This window comes from Mesoplodon densirostris, chromosome 17 (assembly GCF_025265405.1).
Source record: "Mesoplodon densirostris isolate mMesDen1 chromosome 17, mMesDen1 primary haplotype, whole genome shotgun sequence".
In the NCBI taxonomy this organism is placed as follows: Eukaryota; Metazoa; Chordata; class Mammalia; order Artiodactyla; family Ziphiidae; genus Mesoplodon; species Mesoplodon densirostris.
The window spans coordinates 66,279,187-66,296,327 of NC_082677.1; the positions used below are offsets into that span (position 1 = coordinate 66,279,187).

The 17,141-nt window shown below is 46.6% G+C and overlaps 1 protein-coding gene across 1 annotated transcript in view; it reads right to left on the reverse strand.

Annotated features, from left to right (window-relative positions):
- The window catches only part of STK24 (serine/threonine kinase 24), a 104,306-nt gene that overhangs the window by 42,419 nt on the left and 44,746 nt on the right, over positions 1-17,141 (reverse strand). The gene's annotated exons all lie outside the window — the stretch shown is intronic.

The following is a 17,141-nucleotide window of genomic DNA, read 5'->3' on the forward strand; positions in this document are numbered from 1 at the left end:
GGTCCTTTGTCAATTTATCCAGTTTTTAAACCACCAACATTGAAAAGAATGCTTTTCTAAAGACGGCATACTAGCAGGAGACCCACAGAAAGCTGTTACTTGGTGCTAACTTGGCATCTCCGGACTTATGTTCTTAACCACAATGGATGCCTTCTAAGGCTCATCTTCCCAAGTGCTGACAAGAGAAGCTACTTCCAGAGGGATCCGTCTGGGGATTCTATAGAATTTAAATATACCATGAGAGAGAGAGACACAGAGAGAAAGAAGGGTCTCACAAAGAAACAGATTTAGGAAATGCCACGTACTGAACTTCCCTTCAAGGCTGAGAAGCTCTGAGAATACTGTAATGCAAACCTACTAGACCCAACGTGTCCAAACATCTCATCAAGTAGCACCTACTAACATCTTCAAGAAGGGGGCTCATCCAGAAACACTCCCTTAGCTCGAACCCACCTTCAGAGCCTTCCAGCAGGTAGAGAGCGGCTCTCCAGTCAGTGTGAGACCCTCCCCCATCCACCCCACCCCCGCCAATCCGTGGAGCCCAATTATGTGCCAATTATGTGATAAAAGTGAGATTCAGCCTACAGACAAAGACTGAATAGGCCCGCATACAGTGTGAAGGATATTGGTGGCAAATTTCATTATTCAGACTCATGAGATCCATGGGATGCTCACATTTTTTGATGACACGTCTAGACTTTCACAGTCACACACCTCAACGTCCTCTAGTGCCCACACCTTTTCTTACCACACACAATGAGTAAAACATGCATATCCATGTCAGACTAGCCAAGATACCGTCTTTCTAGAAAGAGTCTGGTGACTCAAGTTGTTGCTTAAAGTTTGAAATGAGAATACAAGAAAAAAAAAAAAGAAAGGGAACCTACAACAGAGGGCTCCAACAATGCTCATATCCCATCATTCACACCTCTTACATGTGGTTTGAAACTCTCGAGTCTCTGATTAACCAAAGTGACGAAACACAGTTCGATTTTCAGGAACCGGGGTGGGGTTCACGTGCACAGCCTCGCAGGAGTCCCCGAGGTGGCCGGCCAGGAGCAGGACCCCAGGGGGAGCTGCAAAGAACCTGCACGCGCCCTCCTCCCGCCTCCCGGAGGCCCCTCCTCCAACTCAGCAGCAAGGGGGTGGCGAGGGGGGCGCTGGGAACGGCCGAGAGAGGCAGGGGGAGAAGTAGGACCGCAAAGGAGCGAAGCCCACCTCTGTGCAATGTTCCCGGTGTCATTCTTTTTTTTTTCCTTTTTTGGAGCAGATACCACACTACCTCTGTAACAAACTAGGAGAACTCAGTGCATGGATACAATTGCCTGCTGGGGTCGAATACAGTTCAAACTGAGTTACCTGACCTTGAACAACACTCCTCTCTGGCCCTGCGCTGAGACCGGCACACACAGGAGTCACATGTGCTGGCGCCCACCTTGTGTGGCTTTCCCTTGCCCCTCCTTCAGTCGGGCGTCTTTATGACGACAACCCCCCTGCTATCTCCCTCCTCCTGGATTGGGGCCCCGGCCACCAGAGCACTTACTCGGGGTGATACCTGCCTGGTTCTGCACCTCCTTCCGTCACCAACCACAGGAGGTCCCAGTGCAGAGCCCACCCCTGCAGCCCTGGCCCAAGGGAGGCGTGCGACACGGCAGCGGGGGGACAGCGGACGCGAGGGCCCGGGACCCTAGAACCTGGGCCTTAGCATCAAGGGAGAGGACGCCCTTCGGACACAAAGGAACAACACAGTCAGGACGTGCTGCGGCAGGGAGAGGCAGCGCTCAGAATCCCCAGGACTTTCTGCACACGCACAAAAGCCCACGAGCAGGTTTTAAAAAGCAAACACCTGTGGGCTTGCCTGTGGGGAAAGACACTTCAAATCCCAAGTCATTAAGGGCTCACACACCTCACTGAGTATGTTGGAAACATTTTCCGCTCGGTTTTTTTCAGTATGGCACAAGCGAACACTAGTTAAATGTGCTCTAGGGGGCTTCCCTGGTGGCGCAGTGGCTGAGAGTCCGCCTGCCGGTGAAGGGGATGCGGGTTCGTGCCCCGGTCCAGGAGGATCCCACGTGCCACGGAGCGGCTGGGCCCGTGAGCCATGGCCACTGAGCCTGCACGTCCGGAGCCTGTGCTCCGCAACGGGAGAGGCCACAGCAGTGAGGGGCCCGCGTACCGCATAAAAAAATAATAATAAAAAATAAAAAATGTGCTCTGGGGGGCCAGTCTTAAACCCAACTGCCAAAGATCCCCGTTTACCCAGAGTGCTTTTTAGAAACAAGGTAAAGGCGGACACAACCCTGCACACTTGTGGTGCACGCAGGAGGGCCAAGAGACCCAATCATCATTTGCTCAAAGAAGACAGCAGAAAGTCAGGCTAAGAACGTGCCACTCCTGTTGACAGCGACTCCGATGGACCAGTTCTAATTTCCCGAATGTCAAACGGAGGCAGAAACTTGATTAAAACCAGAAAAAGTAACATCAAACTTGGTTCGCTATTAAACCAAGAAGCGAAGCTGGAATTAAATTCACTTAATAACCTCGAGTTCATAACCTCCTGCTCTCACATGGAGGCTGGGTTGGTACCGGCTCCCTTTCATTAAAGCTGCTGCCGCTTCGGTCAGACAGTCCACGAATGAAAGAAAGAGCAAGGGGTTGCAGGTGGCTTAATGCACCTCTTAGAAAGTAAACACAATATGCGTGCGGGACCCGGAAAGTAAAAGAACACGTAAGAACCAGAAGATGATCTTCCCAATACTTTCCACACTAGCCAGAGCGAGCGCAGCTCCTAAGTGTGCCCGGGAGCTTAGGAAGGAGACCCTTCCAACAGTCAGAAAGATGATCTTAACGGGGTTGGAATAAATTACCTGCCCCACCCCCGCTCAAAAGTTAACAACGAAGATGTTTCCTTTCTTAAAAACGTGCACAAGTTGTCACAGAGGAAATGTCCGCGGGGAGGCGCCTCCCTGTCCCTCATGACATGAGTCACCCCCTGCAGTGACTCCCACTGACCAGAGCTCCCAGCAGCCCCTCCACGCGGCACCTCGTGCTCCAGAACACAGCCCTGCGAAAACCAGGCCCCCGAGACCTCGCAACCCCGCACAGCCAGCAATCCTGCAACGCCCACTGGCTCACCCTGCTCGTCACGGTCAGAAGGGGAGAAGTGAGGTCCATCAGCAAAGCCAGAAAGATCACACTCGGGTTAAAACCCATTTCTCTCAGCAGCCATACCTCCCCTTCCAAAGTGTTACATTCAACCAGTATCAGTGAAACTTGACTCCCAGCACCTTTTCCCAGGGAGACAAGTGAAAATTTCTCCTCTTTTCAACCGGAGACCTAAGCTCTTAAAGACCAAAACCAAAACAACAACAAAACTTTGCTAGGAAATACACTAATACTTTCTGCTGCATCGACTCCGTGAAGAGTAAAGCCAATACAGCAGGAGGACACAGGCTCTGCCAGCAGCAACCAAGCCGATCCAGGGCTGCCGTCCATTCCTAGGGAGACCAGGAGTTCCGGTCTGCCGTGCCTTCCCTGGGTCAAGATCTGGAGCAACACCTTCTAGAATCTGAGAGCCCGGTCTCTCATTTGCACACGCTGGCTCCAGACTCAGGCGGGGGACCCACCACAACAGCTGACAGCAGCCCTGTCAACAGTGTCCCCCCCCAAATCAGGCAAGAAGGGAAACAGGCTCTGCAAACTTGTCCCCAAAGCAACAGCGGCTCACAGTGACCAGAGTTAAGCCCGACGTGCGGTGAACCACAGACACAGAACCACAAAGGGCCGACCATGAGTTCACGAGCACCATCTCAGGGGAATCCCTGTCCTCCACCGGAGAAAGCTGCCACGGCTGCCTTGCACTGCACTCATTCCTGTGCCCCGTGGAAACAGGGTTACTTGTTACCTGCCGAGGCAGAACCCTAGCCCTGGCTGGAAACAAGAGGGAAAGCCTTGGGGCCTCTAACACACGTGCACGAGGTGTGGAGGGGGGCAAAGCTCAGGCTGACCAGGAGGGCGCACGTCTGCCTGGGCGGCACCGACAGCAGCTTACCTCCGTGGAAGTCTGTCCATGTTGGGGGCGTGTGCCCACTGTCCATCGGGCTGCCATCCCTTTGAGGAGAGGGAGACATGGATGGGAACCAAAGGATCTTCTAAAGGCAAGTTCTTACCGCAAGCTGGCCCAAAGGTCCCTGCAATCAAAGAAATCATTGTGGTTTTGCATTTGGCATATTTATGCCCCTTGTCTTCTAGGGACAAGTCTGTCAGCCTCTGAATGGATCTCCGCTTTCAGAACGCAAAGCGTCCAGAAATACAGCTCCACCTAGGTAAGGAGTACAGGAGATGGGAGAAGGGCAAGGGGTCTTCAAGGCACACCCCGGTGCAGAAAGCGAGCGTAAGAGCATTTCCTTCTCAAAAAAGAGCCAGAAATCAATTGTTACTTTTAAAGAACCAACGTTTTCTACCAAATATTTCAACACAAGCAAACTCCACCTCTTCATACCCGTTTAAAAAATGTGACCAATAATGACTCCAAAATCTACACGGCACTCTATACCAGCCCTAGCTAAAAGCAAGGGAAAAGGCCTCTATACGAACAAAAAAATGTGGGTGATTAGCTTCTATAAGCACTGGTCTATAATCAGCCTCGCCATTGGCCTAGCTACGCTGACTCCCGTTTATAAGGACAGGGAAAATTCATTAGATAGAACTGAAGCATGTAATCAGAAAGTCAATCTCACACTAAGTCAACAAAAAATCATCAAAGTCCAGGAAACTAAGTTAAATACCTAATCCAGTGTAACAAATGCTTGGTCTACTTAACAGGTTACATAAATTGCTTTTAGCAATTCAGCCTGCAGTAAGCCAACCCACCACCCAATGCCAAAACATCAATACTTCCCAACTGCACAGCTAGCAAAGCTGTCTGTATATATTCTACTGCATATAGTATCACAAGTTCCTTCTTTTCAAAAAAATCCTCTTTCCTTCAAAGAAATACCTGAAGATATTTGATACTTGCCGCTGCAGTAATGCGAATAACACAAATCAGAACACTGTTTAGTCACCTGTGCATCAGACGTACAAAGAAAGGAGGCGTTTCACAGGCGACCAGAGAACCATCCTCAGCTGAGGAACAAGACAGGCGGCGCCAACAGGACAGCTACGGGACCACAAAACCAAAGCGGGGTTCTTGGCAGAGACTGGGTGCAAGCAGAGGTGTGGGAGGGACGGGGCCGGCCCGCAGGGCTGGTGGGACGGCGGTTCTGGCCGCTGAGGCAGCTCCAGGGCCGCGAGGGAAGCCAGGTGCCCGGCACCACCGGGGACTCTGCAGCATCGGCTAGGCTTCAGATCTCCGCCAGAGGGGCCACGGCTCCTGGAACAAATGCAAATTCGTGCGTCCGACACACATGAGCTACAGAGTGAACATCAGCTCTGCGTTAGAGAGCGAATAAAACAATTTCCACGTGCCAGGCAAGAACTTCTCCCGTTGGACTACCTGGGAAATAAGGTGGCAGTATATCAAAATTCCACACTGGGACAGTGTGGCCCTCTGAAGACGACATCTTCCAGCCTCAGAACCACGGCAGGCGTGACACGGTGACCCCGGGCCAGGAGCCCGCAGGTCCCCCATCGGGCTAACCTGCTCACACTTCTGGTGGGCGCTGCACGGCTGCGTGCGAAGGGAACGCGGATGCGCGAGCCGATGCCCGATTCCACAAAACGGTGTGGCGGACGGCAGACGCTGCAACACCAGCCACGGCAGCCATCGAGGGCGGGACCCACGGAAGCCTCCCTGTCCAGCCCTCTCCCTTCTCGGGCCCCTGGCCCTGGGACTCTGGGAAGCCCGCGCTCCTTCCAGCCCCCGAGGAAAATCCTGCTTGGTGGGAGCCGACAAGGTGGCCTCTCCGTGCCACGGTTTTCGGCTCTAGAGGACTAGAGGTGGGGGCCAGGGGCCTCCAACGCCCTTTCCCACTCTAACAGCCTGGGATTCCAACTTCTCTGTGCATGAGAAGTGTTTCACGAAACGGCAAGCTAAGCTGAATCAGATGGATAAGAACTTAAAAGACCAAGGCATCCGATCTCTCTCTTTTGCAGGTAAGGACACAGCTCCGACAGCAGGCGACCAGCCACACTGCTGACTTAACTCAGAGCCGAGACCGCATCTTCAGAGGTAGGCAGACCGTCTCCAGATCTCGAACTTGGGGTCAGAATGGCTAGAAAATACGGAGAAGTGACGGATACGGTACAAAGCAAACCATCGCCCAGCCCCCCCCCGCCCCTTTCCAACTAGGCTTCATCTCCAGCTTGTTTATGATTTTTCCCAAAACCGAATCTGCAGACGTCTCCCCCCGATCCCCAAACTTGTTTCCAGTCAAACTGGAGCTGCATATCCCACCAACCTACCTGGCCCAAAACGCGGAGGGAAGGTACCAAAGTGGAACTTATAACCAATGTATGAAGAAGATTTAACACGACAGTAAATTCAGAACCATAAAGAGCTGTGTGCTCACCAAGGCTGTCCAAGCCACCGGAGCCCCCCCTCTTCCCACGGCCTCCTGCCACTTACGGTGCTCCTGTTTGTCTCGGGCCGACCCCAGCAAAGGGAGAAACAATTCCATGTTGCACACACAGAAACGAGGACCACACAGGGCCTCTCCCAGCTGCCACCTGAGAGGCTCTGAGGCATCAACCCAGAAGCCGTCCCTTCCCGCCGGTTCCAAAACACAAACGTCTCCTCAACTCAACACACAAGCCAGCGCACGGTGTTCTCAGCTGTCACTTTGAGCCGCGTCAGTCCTCCACCCCAGAACCCAGAGAAAGTTTAGGAGCCGAGATGCAGAACTGCCAGCCCAGAAGTGAGTCGATACTCGATGACCAACTGACCAACCAGCTAAAATGCTGCCTCAGCATCCTTCCTAACCCATGACCACGAAAGAAGTACTGGGGAGGAAATCGGCGATGGGAACCCTGTCTAAGGCCAGGTCAGGTTCTATTTTCCTGTTCTATCTGTGAGCACCATGCAGAACTCAAGAGAACAAAGCCGACATGGAACGGAAGGGGACTGGACAGCTCTCAGCTAATAAAGCAGCCCTCTGAGCCTCCTGGCAACAGCAGCTAGAGAAGACTTTCCCTGCTCCATGAAACCAATTTTTTTTTCTTAGAAATCAGAAAGGGTGCACTTTAGGTCTGGCTAATTGCCATCTACTTACATCAAGACTGAAAGAGAAAAATCACATAACTGTCTTTAAAATAACAGGAAAGGGCTTCCCTGGTGGCGCAGTGGTTGGGAGTCTACCTGCCGATGCAGGGGACACGGGTTCGTGCCCCGGTCCGGGAAGATCCCACATGCCATGGAGCGGCTGGGCCTGTGAGCCATGGCCGCTGAGCCTGCACGTCCGGAGCCTGTGCTCCGCAACAAGAGAGGCCACAACAGTGAGAGGCCCGCGTACTGCAAAAAAATAAATAAATAAAATAAAATAAAATAACAGGAAAAAAGTATGTGCTCTTGTTTGTTTGTACAAAAACAAGACAAAAAAAGTCTAACCAGGAATAGAAGCAGACTTCCTTAATGGAAAAACAAACAAAAAAGAGGCCACACATCAAAATGCTATAGCAAATACCATACTTATTAAAGAAAAATTTAAGATGCATTTCTTTAAGATCAAAAACAAGACAGGTATATCGCTCCCGTCACTGCCAGTCAGCAGTCTAGAGGGCACGGCCAAAACGTAGGATGCAAGACGGTGATATGAATGGACGGGAGCACAAGAAACCATCATTGTTTGTAGATGTGAACATATGCATAGAAAACTAATGAGTTCAGCAAGATTGCCAGAAACGACGTGAAAAAAAAAAATCATACTCATTCCCTTAAACTAAGCAATAACCAATCCGAAAATATATCTCTCAAAATAGCAATAAAAACTACGTGCCTAGGAACCAGCACGATCTTCAACTTTAAACTGTATTAAAGCTCACAGAAGACAACCTAACCAGAAAACAGTCATTCATAGTCAAGGATGGGATGACTTAAGATGTTAATTCTCCTCAAAAATCAATGCTTAGGGACTTCCCTGGTGGTGCAGTGGTTAAGAATCTGCCTGCTAATGCAGGGGACACGGGTTCGATCCCTGGTCCTGGAAGATCCCACGTGCCGCGGAGCTACTAAGCCCACGTGCCACAACTACTGAGCCTGCGCTCTAGAGCCTGTGAGCCACAACTACTGAGCCCACGTGCCACAACTACTGAAGCCCACGTGCCACAACTACTGAAGCCCACGTGCCTAGAGCCCATGCTCCACAAGAGAAGCCACCACAGTGAGAAGCCCGCGCACCGCAACGAAGAGTAGCCCCCGCTCGCCGCAGCTAGAGAAAGCCTGCGCACATCAACGAAGACCCAACGCAGCCAAAAACAAATAAACTTAAAATAAATTTAAAAAAAAATCTTCCTGGGTTGGGACATACGGTTAAAAAAAAATCAGTGTTTAAACTTCAGTAAGATTTTAAACAGAAAATGTACAAACTCATTCTAAAACATGTGGAAGAACAAAAGTCTTCAAAGACCTCATGTACTTTTTAAAAGCAGCAAAATTTTTTGGATGTATGTGTGCAAAGGTGGAGACGGTTATCACTGCAGATATTACGACTTAAAACAAGGCCAAGGTAATAACAATTCACACACACACAGACCATGAATGATACTGGCCCAGGAAAATAAAACAGAAAATCCAGAAATAGGCCTAGACACATATGAGACTTTGGTATATGATATAACATCATACGCGAGTGGGGAAAATACTGTTTTATACAATAGTGTTAGGAAACTTATCTCTACATGGAGAAAAATAAAATCCCTACTTCAAACTGTATACCAGACAGATAAAAGATCTAAATGTGAAAGGCAAAATTATAAAGCCAATAAAAGAAAAAAAAATTAATATATTTTTAACCTTAGGAACAAGTAGGTTCCTTAAACAGGATCCCAAAAGCAGAAATCAGAACGTAAAAACTGATGGATTTAACCAAATTAATATTAAGGATTTTTTTCAACGAGACACCTTGAAGTTAAAAGAAGTGTAACAGTCAGAGAAAAAACCTGTGGTATCTAAAACTGATACAGAGTAACTTCAACAGACTTATCAAAACACTAAAACACAGGAAAGCCAATGGAAAACTAAAAAAATATGAACAAAATTCAACAGAGTAAGAAATCCCAAGGGCTAAGAATATATGAATAGACACTCAAACCTACTATTAATAGAAATGCAAATAAGCATAAGAAAATACTATATTGTACTTATATGGGATTGGGAAAAATTAAAAAGTTGTATATCAATGTCGGCAAGGAAGTAGACAATCGAGGCCCAACATCACTAGCCATGAGGGGAATGCAAACCAAAACCGCAATGAGATACCACTTCACACCCCCTAGGGTGGCCATAATCAAAAATGCAATGAGGGGCCTCCCTGGTGGCGCAAGTGGTTGAGAGTCCGCCTGCCGATGCAGGGGATACGGGTTCGTGCCCCGGTCTGGGAGGATCCCATATGCCGCGGAGCGGCTGGGCCCGTGAGCCATGGCCGCTGAGCCTGCGCGTCCGGAGCCTGCGCGTCCGGAGCCTGTGCTCCGCAACGGGGGAGGCCACAACAGTGAGAGGCCCGCATACCGCAAAAAAAAAAAAAAAAAAAAAAAAAAAAAAAAAAAAAAAAAAAAATGCAATGAGGATGTGGAGGAATTAGAACACTCACTCACTGCTGGTGGGAATGCAAAATGATGCAGGTGCTTTGGAAAACAGCCTGGCAGTTCCTCAAAGGGTTAAACACAGGGTTACCACGTGACCCAACAATTCCACTCCTAGGCATATACCCAAGAGAAATGAAAACATGTCTACACAAAGACTTGTACACTAATGTTCATGGCAACATTATTCCTTTATAATAGCCAAAAAGTGGAAACAGCCCAAATGTTCATCAACTGACGAATGGGTAAATTAAATGTAGTATATCCATACAATGGAATATTATTCAGCAATAAAAAGGAATGAGGTACAGACACATGCTACAACGCGGATGAACTTTCTGAAAACATTACACTAAGTGAACGGGCCAGTCACAAAGGCCACATACTGTATGATTCTGTTTACATGACATTCCAGAACAGGCAAACCTATACGGAGATAGAAAGCAGATAAGTGTTTGCCTGGGTCTGGCAAAGCTGGGAGGAAATGGGGGGTGACCAGTAACAGGCAGGGGGTTTCCGCATCAGATGATGAAGATGTTCTAAAGTTCACTACGATGATGGCTACAACTCCATGAATATACTAGAAACCACTCAACAGTGCATTTTAAGTGGATGAATTGAATGGCATGTGAATTATATCTCAATAAAGCTTTTCTTTTTCAAAAACGGGAGAAAGAAGAACCAGCAAAAAAAAAAACTCCCACTGCTAGTGCGAGTGTAAACGGGTGAAGCTATCCTGAACAACATGGTAGTGTAGGGGTGGGAACCGGCGTATCTGGGGGGGGGGGGGGCGCCCGCCCCAAGCCCCATCAGTTGTATTAATAAGTGTCCTACTCCAGAGTGCTGCACAAGTAAGTCATATGAAAAGATACTCAAAATCCTAAGTCATTACGGAAAATGCAAATTCAAACCCTAATGGGATACCATTACACACCTGCTAAAATGGCTAACCTGAAAAAACTGACAATACCAAGTGTTGACGGGAATGTAAACTGACACAGACACTGGAGAATTAACCCGCAGCCCTACGTCTAGGTGTTTACCCTGGGGAAATGAAAACTTACGTTCATACAAAAACTGCACATGAATGTCAATAACAACAGTATTCATCACTGCCAAAATATGGAGACAAACCAAGTGCCCTTCAACAGTCAATACAGTAATATAATATACTATAGTACTATATATATATATATATACACAATACATATTATATATTGTATATATATACAATAGTATATATAGTAGGTATATATTCCTACAACAATACACCATTTGACAATAAGAAGGAACAAACATTTGAAACATGCACGGATCCCAAACACATTATGCTAACTGAAAGAAGACAGTAACAAAAGGTGTGTGATTCCATTTATATGACATTCTAGAAAAGGTAAAACCACAGGGACAGAAAACAGATTAGTGGTTGCCAGGGATTGAGGGTGTGGGGGGAGAGACGGTCAGGAGTTCTTTGGGACGTTGGGATTGTTCTGTATCCTGCGTGTGCTGGTGGTTTTAAGAATCTACATATGCGTTCAAGTGTGTAGAACTGTAAGAATGATACACCCCAGAAAGTTAATTTTACTGTGCGCAAATTTTAAATAACTATGTGGTAGGAAAACATAAACTCATACATAGTACATACACAACATTTTATCTACTCAAGACACACACATCCAAAGACATATCACAACGTGTCCTACAAAAGAGAAGCGTGGCAGGGATGAAGGATGAAATAATAAAAAATAATAAAACTGACCCAAACAGAAGACACAGATCGACGGTGATGGTGCCACAAACTGAAAAACATGAAAACACAGCTCGACTCTCCCCTATCTGGTGTCCCTACATGGCAAAGGGGAAAAGAAATACGATGAGAAAATGACACCTGGCTTAACGGAACGGGCCACTTGATTGGCTGGGCGGTCAGTTCAAAGCCCAGAGGGGCTGCAGAAAGCAGAGCTGTGCTTTAGCACCAAGAGTAACACACCAGGCTTAAAACAACCACCAGAAACTGAAGATATATATGGGGGGGGGGTGGCGTGGAAAGCCAGGTATCAACATCTCGCTTGTTTTTTTTTTTTCCATTAATGCTACTCTGATGACCAAGGCCAAAAATGAAAAACAGATTTTGTTCTTTCTGACCTTGGTCATCCATCAGTTTTCGAGAAAACAATGCCGACTGCCAGCCATAAGGGCCTCCAGGTATACAGCTCCGCTCCCAATGTCAAGCAACGTCCTGGGGAATATGAACTCTGTAGTAAGTGCAGCGTACAGGGAGAATCACCCTTCCCGTCCAGACACCCTGCCGTGAGGGAACGTTCCCTCTCACTGTGGGGAACTGCATCCCTAGGAAAGCAGACCGGTGTTGCTTTCTACTGCTTTACTCAAGGAAGCCAAGTTTAGGGTGAGCACTAGACAGAAAGCGTCACGGTCAATATCTAGGTGAACAATCCTCACCGTTATGTTCGGAGGACTCCTCACAGCCTTTGTTTCTATCTTACATCTGAACAAAGGTACCCCGGAGAAGCATCATTTGGATCCACTATCCCCAAAATGCTGTCCGGGGTTTCTTGTGAACCTGGCACACGAGACTGCACAGCTCGGAGCAAAACAAAATCACTGTCCAAGTTTGGACACATGCTACTCACAGCGCTCGCAAAGCTCACACTTGCTCTGGCCACAAAAACTGCGTGGGAGTAACCAAGGTCTCTGAGACTGTTGTCTTAAATACTCTTTGGGCTATTCCAAGAACCCCCAAGGCCAGCCCTGGAAACATTGCTCCTTCTATCTTCTGGGACCAAAGACCACCATCCGTTCCACGGGGCAGCGCCTTCTCAAGCAGCACTGTGAGCATCTGGGCTGGTGAGTCTTCGTAGCAGGGCTGTCCCGTGCACCGCAGGACGTGTAGTGGCATCCCTGGTCCCCACCTACGGGGTGCTAGCAGCACCCCAGCCCCGCCCCGTCGTGACAACTGAAAATGTCTCCAGACACGGCCACCTGTACCTCCAGTGCAGGAGGGGACACGTGGGGCAGTCAGAAGAGGCCCAGAGAGGTACCCGTACTACAGTTAGGTGGCTTGGCCCCCAAGTCACGTGCTCCTGTCACAACCCCAGATCTGCCTTCTCCGTACGGCGCAGCCCGCCTCTCTCCTCCGCCCTCTACACTGGGCATCTTGACCCCGGTTCAGTTCCACGTGCACGACACCATTAGTACCTGATTGTCTTCATCTCAAGGAGAAGGTGCCAGGCTCTATCTTCGGGAATAGGAAAGAAGTGAATGAGACAGGACCTGTGTGCCTTCGGAAGAAGCCCTGAGGCAAAGGAGAGCCCATGCACACCAGGCACGTATCTCAACTCAACTGCTTCCCAAGACCAATAACCCATCTATATTCCTCACCGTGTCTAAAACCAGAGGTCAATACAAGAGCAGGATTTGCCATGGGGCGGTCAGGAGGGAGGTGAGTGAAGATAAATTCAGACAATGTACCCTAACAGCTATGTTCATTATCACGTGGCTATACTAGTAATTCTTCTCTGAGCGATAACGAGATCGTGAAATTGTAATACAATATGTGCAAGGGAAGGAGTAGAGTTTTGTCTGGTTTTTTCTGGATATGAAGCATAAGAGGCTGATTATATTCTATTGCCCAAGCTAGGATGCTTCCGAAAGGAAAGAGTCAGCTATTAATAGTCATGTTGGGGCAAGAAGTGAACACAGGGGGGTGGATGGTAACCTCCTGAGGAGCCTCGTTCACAAAGACACCAGCCATTTATTTTTTCACTTCTTTCGCTAAGCGTAAAATGGTTGGGGTTTCTGTTTCGTCAGGAACTACTACTTTCCCTTTGGGGAAGAAAGGAAAAGGGGGAGAAAAGCAAATCAGAAGTCCAAAGAACATAACTTTAAAAAATTACCCCAAAGTATGTCTAATGTACGTAACACACACCATAGCAGAATCATCTGTGCTTAAATACAACACTAAAACACATAAAGGGACTTTCCTGTATTCGTTTTCTGGTGAATCCAATTGGTAAAACTACCCTAAAAGTTTTTAGGAGCTGAACAAAAACTTACTCTTAAGTCAAGGATCTGAACGCACTATTAGACAACTACTCACTCAATGGACATGTTTCCTTAATAGCGAAACTACAACAAAAATGACTAGGACAAGCAAAGGTTTGATAAACACAGTTTTGTTTTGTTTTTTGCCTTGTACCTGATTTGCTTTTGTGAAACTGGCCTGATGTTTGAGAGTATTAAATAATTTATTATAAAAGAAAATGATAACCCTAATTTTTAGTATGCTAATAATGTTTTTACAACTCAAATTTGGCAAAATAACTTTTCCCTTAACTTAAAAAAAATTCTTAAATTAGCACTTACTAAAAATCCCCTAATATAGCAGGCACTTTACCTATCTGATCTCAATCTTTATAGTAATCCTGTAAGATAAGTATATTTATCTGCATTTTGTCCTTGAGGAAGTCAGCAGCTTGAGAAGCATCCAGACAATTAAGTAACTGTACTAGGATCCAAAACTAAAATCCTGGCTTATAAACTCTAAGTGAATCTCAAAGTAGAGATTCTAAAAGGCAGGCAATTTCACCAAGACAAAAAAAAAACTTAAGAGCTGTGTTGCTGAATGGAATGAGTAGCTCTTGTGAAGGCTGCTTAAAAAGAAATCAGGCTCAGACGCCTCTATAGCACCTCACTGTCCACTGTTACAATCTTATCATGTCTTCACTGCCTAACTTAAAAATAAAACCAAAAAGTCTCTCTCTCTCTCTCTCTCTCTCCTGCACACCACCCCACCCTCTACGGTTTCATTGTGACACTGTAGATGGTATTTTTGCGGTAAAAAGCTCCAGTGGTATAATGGTTGGGATACGAAGGCCTCTGGTTAATATTCTAGCTGGTTTAATTTCCCCAAAATTAAACAAACTACAGCAAATGAAGTTCTTCTATGGCATGTGATAATCTTCAAGACCTTTCCGGCCCTCAGATTCATCAATACAAACGTAAGTTTTCACTGTTGCACTATTTCCCCTCCTCCCTGAATTGTCAGTGTTGTTTTTGCTTTTACTATTTCGGGAAGAAACATGCTACACAGCAACTCTGTAATTCGATTAATAGCTACACAGTCAAAACTCACGCCCCTCTCCTGATCCTGAGTAACATTCAGCATATTTAGACCACTCAGCTGTTGTTTTCAATTTCTCCTTCTGGAGTACAGGATTGAAATGAAAACGTAATTATGAGATCTTCTAATGCAAATCCAGCAAAGGAGAAACCAGTTTCTGCTCATTTCCTCTTTACCCAGTCTTGTTGTGTAAAAGTCCCTTAACACAAGGTGAAATCCTGAGGCCCTCTCCCCCCATCACCACTTAAAGAACTAAGACGATCAGCTCTGAAAGCTACGGGGAGTTTTAGAAGGGCATAAAAACCACACAAAGCACAGTAATTTTCAACTTCGTGTCAAAGACCCATTCATCTCACACATCAATTTAATTTGTATCTCACTTGACAGTTTGGGCCATACTGATTAAACTTCATAAGCTACCAAGACGATGGGAAAACAGCCGCTGGCTCATGACTGAGGGGCTTCCTCTGGAATCTCTAGATACGTACAGTCAAGGGGACACCACGTTTGGCCACAGCAATCACCTCGCCGTGCAGTAAAAAATTCTGCTGAGGAGCCCAGGCCGAAGGAGATACCTGCGAACCACCGATCCTGAACTCCCCAGCAGTCAGATATTAGCTGGTGTACGTTAGCATGAATCTGTGAGGATCTTCCACGCTTCCTTTGCCGCAACTACCGTAATTCATATTAAAATCCAACACACCACATGAAACCTAACTCTGAATTCACTATGCAACTATTCTGACGTCATTTCGCAAAGGATAACTGATACAGTAGACAGAGTTCAAGTTGAGTCTCTTCAGCTGTTGAGTTTTTCCTCAACAGAAGTTTAACATAAAGAAGACCTCTGCTTTCCCTATGGAAGTCACAGGCGCTCACCTCTTGGATCATGAATGTGACAAAGCTTACCATGCTCCCTCTTTGCCTGGTCAAGACCCAAGCTGGATGCTCCCCCGCCTCCCTGCCCACAGTAACACTCATGGCTACCATGGGCTACCCTCTCGCCTCCTCGCTTCCACCTCAGTGGACACGTCCTCCACGACAAGGCAATGTCAGAGATAAATGTGAATAAATAAACCCAATCAATTAAGGAAGGAAATGAACACTCCCTAATGAACACTCCCTAAGTACCCACTACATGCCAGGTACTTTCACATACTCAGTTCCATTTAATCTTTACAATAACGAGGCGTATACCATAATTTTCCATTTTACAAATGAGGAAGTTAAAGAAGTTTAAAAAAACTCAAAGTCCAGGACAACTGACTCCGAAACTTATCCTTCCCCTTTCAAAATGCTGCATTTGACCTCTGACATACTGCCATTCTTCAGGCAATTGAAAAAAACATAGAATTACCGTCCAATTTTTATTTCCTTTAAATATTCCTTTTAGTGAATCAACAGTTCTCCAATGTTCCATCCTCCCACTTACACCGTATGATTACATTTCCACAAAATCAAAGCCTGCACCAGCCCTCTGACACCAGAACACGTGGAGGGCTACGACATGGAGAGCTGAGAGGCTGGCCCCAGGGCAGGAGGAGGCCTAGTCTTACATTCTCCAGGCATACTACTCCCTCCCTTAGTGTTCTTCTTTCTACCTGTGAAGCTTTCATGTCCACAGAGAATTGTTTCAGAAATTGTTTCACCAATTCTTAAGATTTCCAAAACCCCATTTGAAAGATATGACATTTCCAAGTGCAGTAAAACAGGCATATGCCAAGGAACTTGAAACATAAGGGACAATCTTAAACTCTTCTAATGGTAGAGCACGATGACGACAACACGCCTCCACGCAGGACTGGGAAACCATCTTTAATACAATTCTTTCCCATTTGAAGAACTGCGTGAAGATCGAGGACAACCTGCAGTGTTGTATTATAACTACTACTTAATTTAAGTAATTATTTACTAACCGATAATTCTTCAAAGTCAAATGTAGATAAACCAGCTCACTAATCAACATTCTCAATTCTCAGCAGTTTAAAAAAAAAAAAAGCACTAAATTAAAACACATTTGATAACTGAAAATATCAAAAGACTAATATTCTTAGGTTGGCCTGAGTTTTTATCACAAACCATGCTAAAATTAGGTGATGAGTAGTTGTCGTTATAATAGCTTAAGAAATGCACTTCTGATGACAAAGTCTCACTCAGAAATACTTTCTTGTTTGAAAGGGAGTTTCAACATCAAACACTTTTTACCAAAAATACATTCTATCAGTGACATTTAAGATGACAGAACCATCAGAGACAGGTTCTT